Source organism: Protopterus annectens, chromosome 16.part0 (genome assembly GCF_019279795.1).
Source record: "Protopterus annectens isolate FY-2018-M chromosome 16.part0, PAN1.0, whole genome shotgun sequence".
Classification (NCBI taxonomy): Eukaryota; Metazoa; Chordata; order Ceratodontiformes; family Protopteridae; genus Protopterus; species Protopterus annectens.
The window spans coordinates 558,329,375-558,348,672 of NC_056750.1; positions in this window are offsets into that span (position 1 = coordinate 558,329,375).

Sequence of the window (19,298 nt, forward strand, 5' to 3'; positions counted from 1 at the left end):
TCTCTGTTTAAAAGTTGTATATGCATTGTTCACTTGTGTACCTCTGCTTACTAGATTCTTTATGTAATTTTCTGTAGGTTTTGTCCCATAGCTCTTGAGATACTTTCATAATTAATGGTTCTCTGTTTAAAAGTTGTATATGCGTTGATCACTTGTGTACCTCTGCTTACTAGATTCTTTATGTAATTTTCTGTAGATTTTGTCCCATAGCTCTTGAGATACTTTCATAATTAATGGTTCTCTGTTTAAAAGTTATATATGCATTGATCACTTGTGTACCTCTGCTTACTATATTCTTTATGTAATTTTCTGTAGATTTTGTCCCATAGCTCTTGATATACTTTCATAATTAATGATTCTCTGTTTAAAAGTTGTATATGCGTTGATCACTTGTGTACCTATGCTTACTATATTTTTTATGTAATTTTCTGTAGATTTTGTCCCATAGCTCTTGAGATACTTTCATAATTAATAGTTCTCTGTTTAAAGGTTGTATATGCGTTGATCACTTGTGTACCTCTGCTTACTATATTCTTTATGTAATTTTCTGTAGATTTTCTCCCTGGTAAAAGTTCCATTGCTCATTATATGATGCTGATGTTAATTAATGATACTCTCTTTAAATTTTGTATATTTGTTGATTTACTTGCATACCTATGTTTATTGTTCTTTATGTAATTTTTCTGGAGCGCTCCCTCCCCCTGGCCTTTGCTGAGAAAGGGTAGCTTTCTGCTTAGCTGGACTATCCTGGTGAATAAATGAAATAAATAAATAGCGTATTTCTTGTGTCTGAGGATTATATAGAGTGTCATCTAACAGAACTGCAGACATAGCAGTCATTTCTTTTGTCACCAAATCTAGTCTCTGTCACTAAACTAACTGTAGAGGTCTGAGCTCCTTTTTATGCTTTCAGGACATGAGTATAGCATATCTGTACCAATCTTCTCTTACTAGTCTCTTTTTAACTCTGCCAGTCTGGTAGCTTGGCAAGTTTTATGACTGCTACACCTATACATTGCAGCATTTCTGAGTTTTATTCCCACAGTCTCCATTTGCTTACTGTGTAACTCTTGGCAAGTCACTTAACCAGATAGTGCTCCCCATATGAGCCTGAAATGGGTCCATGTAGATCCATGCTCTACCCCCAGTTAAGATACATATATGTAGCTTTTAATCTGGTGTAGTTTATCATTTATTTTTTGTTACAAATGGACTCTGCCATTTATTCAAAAAGTTTTCTGTGGAAGGGATGGGAACTAACACATTAGTCCCAGCTGTGAATCTGCAGGCATTTCTATTGCACATTCTTTGTTGTACAGTCTTGGTTCTTGAATGATGTGTGTTCTCACTTTCAGCCTTTCTTGTACATTGAAGTACTGTTCTATAACTCTTTTAAAATGATAATGGTGTTTTCCCTTCTTCCCTAGTTAATCTGGTAATATCTAACGGTCCACAAGGGTGTCTACCCTATAAGAACTCAAAGGGACTTACCTGATTGAGGTTTTTGGTACTTTTACAGTGGTAAACAGGAGGTATGGTATTAACTGGTGCTAGGTTCAACCGTTTTCCTCCAACTTTCTCAGCATTCACTTTACTGTTCAATTAAAACACTCCATTATTCTATCTGTATACTGATGTTTTTAAATGACTGGCCTTGGAGCACTGACACACTTAATACGTTCTTCTGGATACAGACTCCTCTGGTTGGTGATTATTTCCTTATGTATCTGTACTCTGGAAATTAAAAACACCACTAACTCCTGAGCTATAGATACAGCATTAGACTTGCATTGGGGAATAGTGTCAGGGTACTGGCTGCATAGTACAAAATTACCAAAATATGTTGAAGATCACTGCTGAATTTTACCAATGATCCAAAACATCTATAACAATATGCTCAAGTGGCACTGCTATAATGTCCATTGGACTCTTATGGTTTTTATTGCTTGGGTGAGGCACTATCTTCTATCATTAGGGCATCCAGCATGGAACTTCTCAACTTCTTTCATTATTTCTGGTCAGCAAAACTTGTTAGGCTCTGTAGTTCAGTCTTGCCCATTCCTAGGCACCTTCCTTTTCTTGACTAGGTGCTAACTTCAGCACGAGGTTGCTAAAACATTTGTCACTAGCAGCTAACCTCTTACTTCCTGTCTGTCTTTACCTAATCTATAAAATTAACCATTTTGTAACAAAGTTATGGGGAGGAAGTGAGAAGACATTTATTCACCAGCATCTCTCACTATATTTTCTCTTGTTCTGCACAATGTGTCCTTTTCACATTTTGCCTTTGTAAAGTTTATCCAGCTTATCTGGAGGTCAGACATTTCTGGAGTTTCCTGAGGGGTCATCCTGTCTTTAGAAAGAAAGCATTACCTCCTTTCATACTGATACTGAATCTGGGCTCAGTTTCTACCTCTTCTCTTAGGAAAAGCAGATCATACAATTATTCTTTAGTGTCATTAGGTATCTGTAGTTTATTTACTTGCTCTTAAACTGAGGCATAGATCTCCCTGCCCAACAGTGTATGAATTTTGACTCCACACGAGTATAAATTAGGGCCAGTTGAAAATGACTATTTCAGTTAATACTACCCTTGTTTTTTTCTTTTTAGGTTGCTCCGTATTTGTATCAGACTGAATACCATCCTCACGGGTTTATCTTTCTAGTTTACTTTCCCTTTGTCTCAGCATAAGTGAACATTATCCTTCTTTCTTTTTCTGCATTGCTTTCCTTCTGCACATGGTATCTCAAAACAAAATTGATTTTTAGTTTTGCATTTGTCCTTGCATATAGATGACTGTTGCTTAGAGTATTCCCTTACTTGAGCTTCCTGGCTTGCACTGGCAGATGTGGCTTTAGAAATTTGATCAGGGACAGTTTCTTTCTCTTCCTCTACACCAATGAAGTCTTGTTCGCACATACCCGAAGTTTAGAAGTTTTTGTTTTGGGGATTTTTGTTTTTGCTTGACAGAAAGTTTACAAGTATCCTGAGGTTAATCATTTTCCACACTTTTATTCCTTTTATCCCTTGGAGTACACACTTTCAGTTAGGGTCATGCTCTTCATTTCTGCTAGTCACTTCTTACTACTTTTTCCAGCACTATCAGGCTGCAATGTTTTATTATTTAACTCATTTCTACTGTTTGTTCTTGCAGGCTTTTCTGCATTAGGTGTATTTTGACATCCCATGTGGGTTGCTTTTAGGATTATAGGAAGTTACTAGGCTAATGGCCCCAAGGCTCTTACAAACCTAGCCAAGTTCTACTCTTATTTCCATGATCGGCACCTATTGCCCCTGTCCAAGAGGGACACAGGCAGATCCCCCAACGTGAATTTATGGTTACCCATCCAATCATCCAGACTGTGTTTTGAATAGGGCCAATGAGGTGCTGTGTTTGACATAAAGTGAGGGTCTGTTCCAAAGGTGTGGTAACCTCTGGGAGACAAATCTGTCCCTCCAGCAGGTTCCGTTAATGTCACATACCAGGTTAAGGTCTTTAGACTGAGTAACCCATGTACCATTTGACTTCTGGATATGCAGCATTTCCAGTAAAGCAGGGTCAGAGATTGCCTTGCATGCAAGGCAGAGATTGCCTTTGAGTAGTCTGTATGAAACAGAATAAAGTGACAATGATTTCAGATGATTCACATAGGAGAGTTGCTAAAGACCATGAATTTTCCTTGTGAGGAACCTTTGTGGTCTCTCCAGTTACTGCAGGTGCTTGGAAAGGTACACACCAAAAGGGACTTTGTACTCTTTCCTTTTAGGTTACAGATGTAACTAAAGAATGCCGTATGGTTGTCTTTAGTTGAAGCTAATTTTGATTTGTAGTTTGCTTTGGAGGGGTTTACAAGAAGTCTTATTCACTTGTTTAAGCTGAGGAGGTAGTGTTTCCAGGTTAGGGCTCACTCCCTCTTACTCTTAGACAGCAATTTCTTTCTCTTATTGTAAAGCCTGTTTAATGGCAGTTGTCTATCAGGCAGATTTGCCCTTCCTTGAGGAGCTTGTTTTGGTCCTATTAAGTATGGCCGACTCAGTGCAGCTATACAGGTGTTTGTATACAGCATTGGTGTAGAACTCTGCATAATTGCCAGCTCCATCTGAGGGGGGAGGTGCAGTGAAGCTATTTATACCATCTTGTAAGAGGCTATAGTCTGCTCTGGAGAAGTTTTTTAGTTTAGTTGCTGCTGGGGTGGGGGGGTCCGGTATGATGGTTACTTTGAATTAGACTGATTTGTAGTCTGATCTCACCAGGGAAAACTTCACAGTGGGGGTGCTACAGTGGTCCCCCATAATGGTAAGCACCAGATCCAGGATGTTGGCACCCCTTGTGGGCTGTCAAACAGCTGGTCCAGGGCTCTGGAGTTAATAAGTCAAGGAACCTTTGGGCAAGTGAGTTTGAGCAGGAGTAATTTACCAAGTCAATGGATGGGTAGTTAAGGCGCCCAAAACTATTGTGTTCGGATGTATCTTGGTAGACCTGAGCAGATCCTAACAGGCAGAGTGGCTGTCCTGATTCATGGAGGGGGTCCTGTAGATGGCAATGACTTGAATAGGTGTCCTGCCAACAGTTAATTGCACCTGAAGTATCTCCAGGGAATCATACTGTTTAACCAATCTGGAGGTGTATTTTTTTAATGAATATTGATTGATACACCACCTCTTTTAGTTTTCATGCCTTCAGTCTGTGGTCTGAACATGTGGAAGGAGGTATAACCCCCGGTATGGCTGGGGTGCTCTCCACAGCCTTGAACCAGGACTCCATGACTACACAAATGTCTGCATCTTCAAGGTGAGGCCGGCTTCCAGTGAGTACAGTTTCATGTTAAGACTCCTAGCATTTAGCAGCATAACCTTGAGGTTGCTTTTAGATGGAGTTTTTACACCAGGAATTTTGTCCTTGAGACACTGCCTAAAAAGGCACTATGGGGGGTAAGAATAGCCTTAGCCAGTAATCGAAATCTAAGGTGTGACAGATGAAGACCATCTCTGGCAAAGCATAGAGATTTGTCGATCATGTCATCCCAGGCTGACCGATACTGGATCCCTTCAGAATGTTACCAGAAACTAAGCCAATTATTGAAGTCAATCATTTTTTGTTTGCATAGAGACATCATCCTAGGTGAAGGTATAATGATGCTTAAGGCTAGGGACATATCTGCCTGAGGGATAGTCTGAGAGCTCAGTCACTTTAGGTGTATATCACAGAGAACACCACTCTTATAGAACCATCTTCATCAACACACAAAGCAAAGTACTTCTCTAACTTTATTTGAATGGAATTTGTATAAATGGATGGGTAACCACAAATTCACCCCCAGTTGAGCACCACTGGCTTTCGTGGATAGAGGAAGCATGTAATTACCCTAATATGTACTTCTTATATCTTTGGATATTCATATTGCAAAATATAAGGGCTAATATTTACCAGAGGAATCAAAAGCCTAGTTAAAGCACATATTCAAAAACAAAATAATAAATATACTTGTGAAACTATATGTTCTAAGCAAACCAATAGCCTAGTAAGAACCTAAGAATATGCAAACATAATACTTTAAATGGCACAGGCTTTTCTCTGTGTAACCTTAGCCCAAAATTTATACTTTTAGAGATTTCTACCATGATTCCTTGATCTTTGTTAGATTCATGTACTCTTAAGAATGTATCTGGTGATTACTTACCAGGTTATGTAGATGTATATCTGTAGACTTATTCATTTGCTGATTCCCTTCCCCACACTGATAAGGTGGTCCATCAGAAAAAATATCTTCACATTGCTTCCACAAGTCTTTAAAGTGGGGAAGTCTCTCCATTTATTATATACTAAATTGTGGGCTAAAGTGACCATGATGAATTACCTTTCCAAACCCAGTTTGCATTTCTGTTTGAGTAAGGGTATACAGTTTTCAATCTCTGTGAATCACATAACTAATAGAACTGCTTTTTTATTACACCCTTACCAGGGTCTTCTTTTCATACATATACTGTCCCTTTTATATACATGACCATACTACCAGAACCAGTAGTTCCTTGCCATCACTTAAGACATTATCCTTACTTACATTTGGAGAAATACGATAGCAAAAGGCTGACCCAACTATTCATGAAGTAAATGGATCATATTCCATTGGTGCAACATCCACTGTAGCATGCTTTTTGGTGGTTACAGTTTTCACAGAGGGAAAAGTATTACTACGACTTATACAAAATATAGCAATGTGACCCATTTTTACTCATTTAAACAGAATGTCTCAACAGCTAATACATTTTCTTTGTTGCCAGAATTTGACATAGGCTTTACCATGGACTTTGATCATTTTTAAACATTGTTTCATTACATAGCAAATTTCTCTGCTAGCACAAAAATTTTCAGCATCTTTGGTATCCCTTTGAAACATCCACCTTTTTATGTTGCAAGCAAAATGCGTTTACAATCAGTAATGGTGAACATTCTTATAATTTTACCTTTAGTATGTTGGCCTTCAGGATCTAAACAGAATTTAACTACATATTTTAAAACACGTAATTGACTTTTAACCATGTTGTCATGAGAAAATGCCCAGTTATGAAGCTTCTGAAGTTGTGTCTTAAGGATGACATTAACTGGGACTAACAGTGCCTTTGGGTTACATTGGTTTTCACAGTCTTCACATTCACTCACTTCCATACCAAGGAAGCTTTTAAAGGTTTCCCAGTTAACTGAATTGAGACTGTGTAGTCTTGTTGGTGGATAGTGTTTCCTCCTGCCCTCCAATCTCCATACTCATTTAAGCGGCATTACAGCACTAATGTAGGATTCTTGGTGGATATTCTAGTCCAGTCAGTCCAGTCATATCTCTCCAGTTAGATGTACTGATTTGAAGGCTTGTAGTTGTACCTCAATGTCTTCCTTCCTAGACAGCTGTTTTATTGGTGGGACTGTCTTTAGCAACTGACACCATCTTCTCACTTGTAGCAGCAATTGCTTGTAGCAGTTGCACCACAGTTATCATCCTGGAAGGCATTTACAGATAGACTCCACATACAATGTCCTAGTACACTCTACTAGACTGTTTTCACTTTAGGTGGAATTAATTGGCACAGAGTTTAGCTTATAGCACACTCCATGGGACTGGAGTGTCTATAGTTGCAGAAAATATGTTTAAGAAAATAGCCTATTTTGCAGGCAGCAACAGGTATGAGTTCAAGACTTTGTGTAAGAAACAATGCACCAAAAATATGCCCCCTGCACCCACTAACATGGTATAAACAAATGCAGCACAGATGATTTGCTGTTTGAGTATATAATTTTATTAAACACAACCAAAATCTGCTGGTACAAATGCTTCTCGAGTAGTATGGAGCCAAAGGAGGTAGTATTAAGTGTTTGTTCTGCTAATGTCCTAAACAAAAACAATGTTTGACTCTCGTGTAGGTTGTGACATAGTGCAGTCATGCTTTCCTCTTGTGGATTCCTTGCAGGAAGATGTCTAGACTTCTTCAAAGTACTCTACAATATCTGTTCTTTAACTGCAACTCTTCACACAGGACTGCTAGCCTACCTTTTCTTTCTAGCAGGGCTATAGTCTGCCTTTTTAAGTTTAATTGAATAATTGGACTTATTAAAGATGATGTGAGAACCATTTCTAATTGGTACAGCACATATCTGTGGTGTGTGTCTTAAAGGAGTAATGCTATTTATTTTGTGATTTTATTTACAATGCTTACAATAAAATATCTATTTATAGCAGCACTAATGTATAATATTTCATTTCAGTTTTACATACCATTCTACAAAGACTGCCACACTGGGTTCTATATATTCCAGAGGTGCTTATATACTTGTATGTATGTATAAATAATACTTTGTTAACCTAGCATAGATGGCAAATATTGTTTATTGATGTACTGCATAAGAGTACGGTAAGTTATATGTTTATCATCAATGCTGGATTATAGTTTCTCTATGTGCATATACCTGTGTGCATATATATATATATATATATATATATCAAGAACTACTAGTTTTCTCTCTGGTTTTGTGTGTGTATGCATAATATCCAAATATCTATATCTATATATAGATATATATATATATATATATATATATATATATATATATATATATATATACAGACACACACACTTATCCACAAACACTTGCGTTTGTATGTTGGAATATGTATTCATATACACATACATACCAACATGCACACACACACACACACACACACACACACACACACACACACACACACACACACACACACACACACACACACACACACTTATCCACAAACACTTGTGTTTGTATGTTGGAATGTGTGTGTTGGTATACTCATACATACCAACATGCAGGAAAAAAAGATTTTAAGGAGTCTTGGCCTGCAACCTTTGTGGTCAAGAAGTATCAGTTTTCCCTGTGGTTTAGTGTTTTTCCTTAAGGGTGGGAGACAGCCTGTTAAGGCTGGAAAACTATTACACCTCACTACAAAGATCTGTATACATATCTATATTGGGTCTATATTATAACTTCGATCGATTAAAAGAGCGAACGCCCTTTAATCGACCCCTGAAAATCGACAGCACTAAATCCTGAACACACAGAACAGTGATTTTTTTTCCCATGTTAGATGGTTTTGTAAATTACACAAGCATGCGATTAAGCCCAGACTCCATATACTTGTATTCCAACTGATTCCTCTAAAGCTTGTGTGTGCCACGTCATGCTAATCACTGTAGCTAGCTCATTAACATTAAAACAATGTACCATATATATGTTTAACACAAATTTTATTGTCAGAAGTATGTGATTTGTTGCAATAATGTTTCCATTGGCAAAGACAAGTAAGGATAATTTATGACCGAGTTTGATTTTATTCATAGGTTAAAGATGATGCCAAAATTAGCTGTGTTAATTACCATGAGTGGGGAGTAGAAAGACTGTTGTTTTGTCAGAAGCATAACTAAGATCTTGTGAACCCTAATTAGTGTTTATACTACCTGTTTTGGACTGTTTTTGTTTACGTAGATGTTCATTTATATCCGTTCGATGCTGAATAGTGTACCCAATGAATCACTGTACGCAGCCCCATAAAGACTGTATTTTCACTGATTTTTATATCTTGGAGTTAGTTAGGAAATCCTTGTGCTCTCCTTGAAACATTGACAGCACAAAATGGATTCTTATAATAATATATTCATCTCCACTGATATTAAGGTGTTCACCTTGTGCACATATCACGGTAACATTTGAATTCAGTGACAGCCCGGACATAGTGCATTATAGTGCCCTGTATAGGACTGGTTTTGAGGCCATTCTGAATGCTAATCTGGCAGTCCAGGGGAAAGGCATATGCTAATTAGCCATGTGTTTTCTAACCCCTCCACCCCCAGACTCCCTTCAAGAAGAGATCTATGCACCCAGCAATTCAGTAAATTGCTCAAATGTATATATCGGCCTGGCTGCCCCCACAAAATCATGGTCTGGCCATGTTCATGTACTGGAATGTAAAGCAGTCTGGGGATCAGGGGGTGGGGGGAAACTTGCTATCCCCCAAGAATCCTACATTAGTGCTGTAATGCCGCTTAAATGAGTATGGAGATTGGAGGGCAGGAGGAAACACTATCCACCAACAAGACTACACATATGCCATAATGGCATTTTAAATGGATGCAGAGATCATGGCTGGCGGGGGTAACCACTAGCCACCAGGTATACTATACTTGTGCCTTAAAAGCATTTAAACAAGTACAGGGATCAGAAGGAGGGAGGAACCACTAGCTAGGGAAAGGGCAAACAGCATAGCCACAGGAATGGGTCTATTGTTGGTGGGGGGGAGGGTGCATACATCTGCATGATGTGGCTGCAGCACTAGCTAGGGAAAGGGCAAACAGCACAGCCACAGGAATGGGACTATTGTTGGTGGGGGGGTGCATACATCTGCATGATGTGGCTGCAGCACTAGCTAGGGAAAGGGCAAACAGCACAGCCACAGGAATGGGACTATTGTTGGTGGGGGGATGCATACATCTGCATGATGTGGCTGCAGCGCTAGCTAGGCAAAGGGCAAACAGCACAGCCATAGGAATGGGACTATTGTTGGTGGGGGGATGCATACATCTGCATGATGTGGCTGCAGCAGTTGACTACTGCAATGTGCAGATCAGGAATGATCTGCATGTAACGGTACAAAATGGGATTCAGAGACTAGCAACTTAGCTGATAATGAGTTGATAGTTCTCTGAATCACAAAATACCACATTGTGAGAGCAGGGCCTTTTTAAGCCCTTTCATGAATCCCTGGGTAAATGTTCTATTCTCTGAAGAGTAAGAATCTTTCCAGTCTCTTGCTATACTTATGTGTCCATAGTCAGCATTATACATAATGAAAAAAAAAATTTCTAAGCTTGTTTCCTGCCTTTCCTATAAGTTGTCTAGACCAGATACAGATTTGCTGTATCCAGGACTGTTTGTAAACTTCTGAGCTCCCCAAGTCTTTCTGTGTTGGAGGAAAGCCTTCTAGCTTAATTTTGTTTCTTAGAACTAGCCAGTTTTCTAGTTTCAGTACTCAAATCTGTTTCTTTGAGCTCAGCACTTGTTCAGAACTCATTGTAAGCACTAAATAAGCTACAAATTACTACAGCACTCAACTTTTCTCACTTGTCTAGAGGAAAACAGTTTTCAGTACTTAATAAATAAGTACCTATCCAGGCATGTCTAAGGGTCAGCTCCCGGTGTTTTCTCCTGTCTACCTGATGAATCTGGGCATCTTGGGGCAATGCAGCAATTGCCTCATGTACACAGACAACCCTCTCCTCCTACCACCCAACACTACAAAGTGTGAGAGATGCACTTATATAACCAAACGGGAAGCAAAGCTCTCTTCACCCAAGACTGGACTAGACAGTCGAGGAGAAGGTAAACACTTGCACCACACCACACTCATCACATAGTCCCTCAAAACCTACACCACTGAAACACAAAACACACACATATATTCACAGAGGCTCTCAAAAAAAAATCTACTCAAGCAACAGGGACCTCCAAAGCAGAAACGCAAGCAACCTCCACCCCCCCAACACAACCCAAATTACACATAGCCCACAAACTCAGTGTGCCACTCAACCACAGCCCATAAGGCATAACAACGTACCCAACACTCTAGTCATAGGTGACTCTATAGTCAGGCACACTGGTGTTCCACTCACCAGGCTAAACAAGGAGAAAGTTACTGTCAGGTGCCAGGATCCACAACCTAACGCATGCACTCAGGTCACTCCACAGCAAGTACAAATATGACTCTGTCATTGTCCATGTTGGTGTGAATGACCTGAGATGTACCTCCCTAGACTACATGAAAAGAGACATGGAGGAGCTTTCTGATCTTGTAGCCCAGGCAGGTATGACCCTAGCCCTGAGTAGCATCTGCCATCACCCAGAATTATACCATAGTACAAGGACAAAATGATTGACATCAACAATTGGCTAAGCTTCTGGTGTCATTCTAAGGGGATCCAGTATCTGTCTGCCTGGGATGACATGATCGACAAACCACAATGCTTTGCCAGAGATGGCCTGCACCTGTCAACCTTGGGATTCCGGATACTGGCTAAGGCTGCCACCCCTATAGTGCCTTTTTTAGGCAAGATTTAAATGACAAATTCACCACCGTAACAGGTACAAGCAAGCAAAATCTGAAGGTAATGCTACTTAATGCTAGAAGTCTAAACCTCAAAATGCACTCACTCGAGGCACTCCTTAAAATGGAAAACATCAATATTTGTACAGTGACAGAGACCTGGTTCAAGGCTCCAGAGAGCACCTCTGCATTACCGGGCTATAATTTCATACCACACCTTTCGGCCACCTAACCTGGACCAAAGCATTAAAGGCGGAGGCATGTCCATATTCATTAAGGATATCCACACCTACAGGCTAGTTGCTCAGCATAATGCATCTGAGATTATCCAAGTGCAACTAACTCTGGGCAAGACCGCAATGCAAACTGTAACTTGCTACAGATCCCCCACCATGCCCCAGGATTCGCACTCCTCATTTCTTGATACACTGGAAAATATTGGGGTACAACCTAACACCCAAATAATGGGTGAGTTCAACTACCCCACAATTAACTGGGAAAACTACTCGTGTGCCAACTCTTGTGCTCAATGTTTTCTGGAATTGTAGCAAAAAAGAAATACAGCAGCCGTCCAAAGGTCGTAATCCAAGCAAAGAAACAGAATGAATACAAAACAGAGCACGACCACCACAGGAGAATTAATCGGATCCAGTATTTATTAAAACAAGCACTTTCACATGCAATCGCTGCGCGCTTCTTCAGGTCTCAATACATATAACAAAACCAACCCATTTATATACCTTGCTCAAATACAACCAATTAACAATCAATTAAAAATCAAGCAATTAAATAGTCAAGCATCAGTAGATACTTAAGAATTAACTCTAAAATGTTATCTTGAAGTAGGTGAAAACTGCCTTCAAAATACATGCTGGTTTCATAGTATGAAATATTAAATATACCAGCAAAATTCATAAAATCAATTACATAAACATATATGCAATTTTTTATTTATTATACAATATTAATTAAATCAGCAACAAATGAATAAATAAAACATAAATATAAATACTGACAATAATACAAATATACCTCAAATTCATATAAAAATACTAAATATATTACATTATATGAATATTGTTAACTATTCAATTACGAGCTTCTAATATAGGTTTGATACTTATATGTTGATTCAAATCTGGCTCCACATGAGCTCTTAGCTTAAAAATCCATGAAAGTTCAACATATTCTAGGTAATTCATATTATTGCCCCCCCCCCTAGTGGTTTTATTCACCAATTGTAGAACCCTAAATCTAAAACTATGATCAACTCGATCACCAACATGTTTCGCTAAGGCATTATGTTGGTCTAACCTTTTTATGTCATAGACATGGTTATAAATTCTATCTTTTAATTTCCTTGAGGTAAGTCCAACATAAAACGCAGGACACTGTGTACAGGTCGCTAAATAAATGAGATTTTCAGTATTGCAATTGGCATAGAACCTTGTTGTAAAAACATATTCAAAGGTAGGAAGTTTAAAACATTGTTCTCTGACTATGTATCTACACATCTTACATTTCTTACAGCTATATGTACCTAATTTATTCATCCGATCTATATTACGATGAATTTGAGTATGTTCCTTACATAAGATCCTTTTAAGGTTTTTACTATTCCTATAAGTGAACCTAGGGGCGGAGCCGACTATATTCAATATCAGAGGATCAATAGTTAATACTTTCCAATTTTTCTTTATAATGTCAACTATCTTACTGTTATCACTAGTGTATCTTGTCAAGAACCTAACCTGAATATCACATGAATAAGACTTCCTATTATATGAGCTCATGCCCCTATTCTTACATCTTACGCCATTAAGAGCCATAATCTGTGTCTCATCTATCATGGCGCTATTATAGCCTCTGTCCTTAAATAACATTTTCATAACTTTGAATTCAGTCTGTTTATCCATAGGATCCTTAGATATTCTATTGATTCTGATAAACTGTCCCCTTACTATATTAGGAAACACAAATCTGGGATGCATGCTGGTATAATGCAGCAGTGCATTCTTCCAGCATGGTTTCCTAAGCAGGCCTGTAGAGATGTTCCTATTTTCCTTTTTAACTATGTTAATATCCAAAAAGTCCACCTGAGTATATGAATAATTTAGTGTAAATCTTAAAAAAACGGTGGTGGTCTCTAAATAACAAATAAAGGCTAAAAGCTCTTCCACACTTCCCTGCCAAAAGAATAGGATATCATCTACAAATCTTCTGTACAATGTCACCTGATTATAAAACGTACTTCCAAACATGAATTCCCTCTCCCAATGATGAACCACCAGATTTGCGTAGGAGTTCGCACATGGGGTACCCATAGCGACTCCCCATTTCTGCATAAACAATTTATCCTTAAATACAAAGATGTTATTAGTTAACACCATCTCTAATAATGTGCAGACCAGTATTTGCTTGTCAATGCTAATATCTTCTCTCGAACATAAAGTTTCTCTTATCGCTTGAACTCCATAGTCATTCGGAATAGAGGTAAAAAGATTTTTAACATCTAGCGTCACTAGTAGAACTGATGAATCAATATTGCCAAAAGTCATTGTAGCTAATTCATCCACTAATTGATGACTATCTCTAAGTATGGTGGGTATCTTCCTGACCAAAGGTCCCAATATACTCTCAATAAAAATAGAAATTTTTTCCGTCACCCATCCATTACCAGCTACTATGGGTCTCATTGGCAAGGGAAGAATATTTTTGTGTACTTTAGGAAGCCCTTTTATACAGGGTATAATGGGAGTCTCAACCAAAAAGTAGTTATAAAGCTCTCGTGTTAACTGCCTACACATCAAAAGATCATAAAGGTCATCATATATCCTAGCAACAACCTTCAAGAAGTGTTCATGATTAATCTCACTATAGGCAGAGTCATCTTTTAGCATGTTAAACATAGTCAAATTGTAGTCGGTAGCATCTAATAACACAACCCCCCCCCCTTGTCTGCAGGTTTTATCACTAAATTATCATTTTTGGATAAAGTATCCAGAGAAATCTGTTGCTGTTTACTCAAGTTAAAATACTTGCATCTATGTTCAGTATCAAGAAAATATGAATAAAAATCATTCTCACATAGTCTAATGAAACAATCTACATTACTGGGCATTACAGGAACAAAAGAGCTCTTGCGTTTAAAAGTCTGTGTCGATCTAAATTCAGTTTTACCATCATTAGGAAACATTAACTTCAATGCAACCATGCGCCCAAAAAGTCTTAAATCAATTAGTAGTTCACTTAAGTCACTCAGCTGAGAAGGAATAAAGGAGAGCCCTGTATTCAATAACGTGTAATCATCAGCATTTAATTCTATACTAGAAAAATTAAAGACCAATTGATTCAGTTCTTGGTTTTCTGTTTCGTACCTTGAAGCTCCCCTGAGAACTTCCATTTTCTGCGGCCCCTGCTGTTCGACCTCGCCCTGGATGTATCTCGAAACATCATGGGAAAAGAAAAAAACTGTTCAAAATTCTTATTAGGAGCTTTAGGTCTTGCTCCCAAAATAACATTGTCCATAGGTTCAACTAATGCCTGTTGATTCGGAGGAGGTGTAGCCACAACCGGTGAGGTAATCAAGTCAGACCCTTCCAGATGTGACGTGATTGGTAGATCTAATCCATTCACCTGGCTACCATTATCCTGTGCATCTCTTAAAGGGGTATTGTTCTGTACTACAGAATCATTACCATATCGATTATTTTTATTTTTACCATAAGAACCATTGATACCATTATAGCCATTTGTCTCCCCATTCTGACGATTCCTTGGCCAAAGAAAGACCTGTCCCGATGAAAAATCCCTATAGTCTCGTTGCAGCTTCCGATATTTAATTTGCTGCAACTTGTCACTATATAGGGCAACTTGTGTATATATATTATCAAGTCTTTTTCCAAACACATCTCCCTTGAAATGGGTACATAGATCTTTATTCAAAGTCTCTACTGAAAGTGAGAGTGCAGCTTCAATGGGAGTAAAATACTCAATGAGGAGGTTCATATAACTATAACTCAGTTCCAAATTCAGCTTTTGCCACTTCTTCAATAGTTCAGGGTGGCTATCACCATAAGTCGGCATGCATAGAACCCTCATGCCGCGCGGTACTAAATTAAAATGTAAACTCGCTTCCATGCGTCTTCTTTGCTACACAAGCCTTTGCAATTAATAAAGATTGTTCTCAAGTTCTCTGGATAAGTCATTAAATTCATTAAAGTTACCAATATTACCTGTATGAAAAGATGATGTAACAGGTAAAGATAACTCCAGCGAAAGTAAGGGATTGTTCTGAGTATCAAAGATATCATTCCATCTCCGATTAAGGCTGCTATTTTCAGGGTTATAATCGAGTTCGATACCAGGTACATCCATATGTGTGACGGCAACCAGTACTAAGGAACCAAGGCAAATGTAGCAAAAAAGAAATACAGCAGCTGTCCAAAGGTCGTAATCCAAGCAAAGAAACAGAATGAATACAAAACAGAGCACGACCACCACAGGAGAATTAATCGGATCCAGTATTTATTAAAACAAGCGCTTTCACGTGCAATCGCTGCACGCTTCTTCAGGTCTCAATACATATAACAAAACCAACCCATTTATATACCTTGCTCAAATACAACCAATTAACAATCAATTAAAAATCAAGCAATTAAATAGTCAAGCATCAGTAGATACTTAAGAATTAACTAGTTGCTCAGCATAATGCATCTGAGATTATCCAAGTGCAACTAACTCTGGGCAAGACCGCAATGCAAACGGTAGCTTGCTGCACATCCCCCACCATGCCCCAGGATTCGCACTCCTCATTTCTTGATACACTGGAAAATATTAGGGTACAACCTAACACCCAAATAATGGGTGAGTTCAACTACCCCACAATTAACTGGGAAAACTACTCGTGTGCCAACTCTTGTGCTCAATGTTTTCTGGAATTCATAAATTCCAATACCTTGGATCAACTTATCCACACCCCCACCAGGGGTAGCAATATCCTAGACCTGGTCATTACCAACATGGGCAACTGGTGTTCCACACCAGAGGTCAATGTCTCGTTGGTCAGATCCGACCACAAGCAAACCACCCTAGACATCCACATCCCACCCCCACCCCCCATTAGGGAAACCACCATAATAAATGTCTTCAAAGCCAACTTCACTCTTCTTAAGACAGAAGTGGCAAACTTCACAACACCCAAGCTGACGGACAATAGAGATATGACTGCTGAATCCTATACAATTGCACTTTATAAGCACTTACACGAGTGCATAGATTGTGCTATCCCTAACAGAACCAAGATGCTATCCTCCAAAAAAAGGAAGCCAATCTGGTGGTCCCCTGCTATAAACAAACTCTACAACAGAAGAAAGAAACTGTTGTAAAAAAAAGAGTAAAATCCCATGATTGGAGGAACTCCGTGGTCAGCCTCAGTAAGAAGCTGAGATCCCTCATAAAATCCTCCAAAGCTAGTTACGAAAACAAAATCACCACTGATTCTAAAGGCAACCACAAAGCATTCTATAGCTATGTCAAGAATCTCAATGGCAACACTCTCAGATCTGCTATGAATTACAGCACAATGGCACTAAATATACAGAACAAACTTATATTGACAACATCCTGGCAGATAGGTTAAGTGCTAACTTTACCACTCTCTCATCCCCTAAAGGGCCCATCTGTATACCGGAAGAATGCAAAGTACCTGTAATCATGGCTGCACAGGTAAAAAAAAACACTCTCCAAAGCCAAGAACACAGCAATCATGAGACCTGACAACATCCCAGGCTGCATTCTACATGAACTACAGAATGAACTGGCACCCCACCTAAGTACCATGTTCAATCATAGCCTCACCTCAGGCTTTGTGCCCACTGAATGGTGCACAGCAACGGTTATCCCATTCCACAAAGGGGGAGCCACCATGGACCCCAGGAACTACCGTCCCATTAGCCTAATGAGCCTGGTCTGCAAGGCTATGGAGTGTATCATCATGAAACTTCTAAACAATGACATTGATGATCTCCAAACTCTGGACCCTACCCAGTTCGGGTTTGTAAAAGGCAGATCATGTCTCCTAAACCTGATAGACTTCTTTGAAGAGGTCACCAAAGCCATAGATGAGGGTAAGGTGGTTCACACAGCCTATCTAGATCTCGCCAAGGCTTTCAACACCATCCCCCACTCTGGAATTATAGACAAACTCACTAAACTAGGTATAAATCCCTATGTCACAAGATGGGTTGCCAACTGGCTCACTGACAGAACCCATACTGTGAAAGTAGCAGACTCTAAATCCAACTTCAGAGCAGTGACAAGTGGAGTACCACAGGGTTCAGTCTTAGGTCCTCTCCTGTTTGGTATCTACTTCTCTGAAGTACAGGCTAACACAGAAGGTCTTTGGCTAACAAAGTTTGCAGATGACTGCAAACTAGGAGCCATAATCAAAACTCCTAACGATGTGGACATCCTACAAAAGGGCCTCACTGAGACAGATGCCTGGTGTCAAAGCCATGTCCTCAAGCTCAATGTCAAAAAGTGCATTGTCATCCCTTTTGGTAAAAATGCTGTACTCATGAACTACCACTTAGGCAGTAGTCTACTTAACATTGAAAGTGTGATAAGAGACCTTGGGACACGGGCGGACAGTAGTCTCTCCTTTGATAATCACATCACCACAGTAGTCAGGAAATCCTTCTACATGGCACACCTCATCACAAAAGGTTTCTCATCCAGGAAAAAAAGAGGTCATTGTTCCCCTCTACTCATCACTCATTAGACCCATTATAGAGTACAACTCCCCTTTTGGTATGTACCTCACAAGACATTAACAACAACTGGAAAGGCCACAGAAATACCTCACAAAGAGGATTACCAGCCTCAAACATATGCCCTACGCAGACGGTCTGAAAAAACTCCAGCTTTACTCTGTCGCATATTGCCTACTCAGAGGTGATCTCTGCCAAACATACAAAGCTATGTCAAACCCAGAGCTGTTGGGCATGCTCCATGTAAAGAAATCCCATTCCCACCGAGCTACACGCTCTAGGGACCTAAACCTTGTCACCACAATAAACAGAACATGCTGGAGGGATAGATTCCTGTCCCAGAGACTTCCCATACTCTGGAACAAACTACCTATCTATATCAAACAAAGCTCCTCATTAGCACTCTTCAAGAAAAATCTTGATGATTGGATGGGAGATGGGAAATTCACCCCAGGGATCACTTCTGTGGCTCTGCTTGACAGGGGCACAGGAAAATAATTTTCTTGGTTGGCAAAAGCCAGGGTACCATTTGACTGGGTTTATATAGGCCCCAGGGCCAATAGCCTAGTACCTACCTATGAACATGGGACTGAGGAATATTGTGCAGAACAAGGGAGTTAAATAATAGTGGTTATTTCTTAAAACTTGCATTATAGGGTATTTTGTTTAGTGTTCTGAGGCATGACTACATAGAGTGGTTATTCTTAATCTTATGTTCATGCATATAAAAGAATTATATTACACAAAGCCAAACTGAATGCACTGTAAAGGTAAATCATTTTTCTAGGTGGCTAAACCCCTTTTTCCAGAGTAAGGGTGTGTGTGCTCTCACAGTTCCACTGTTTAAATATTCTTTGTCTAATTTGACAAAGAGAATACATTATTGTGTTGGAAAATAGTGCATTC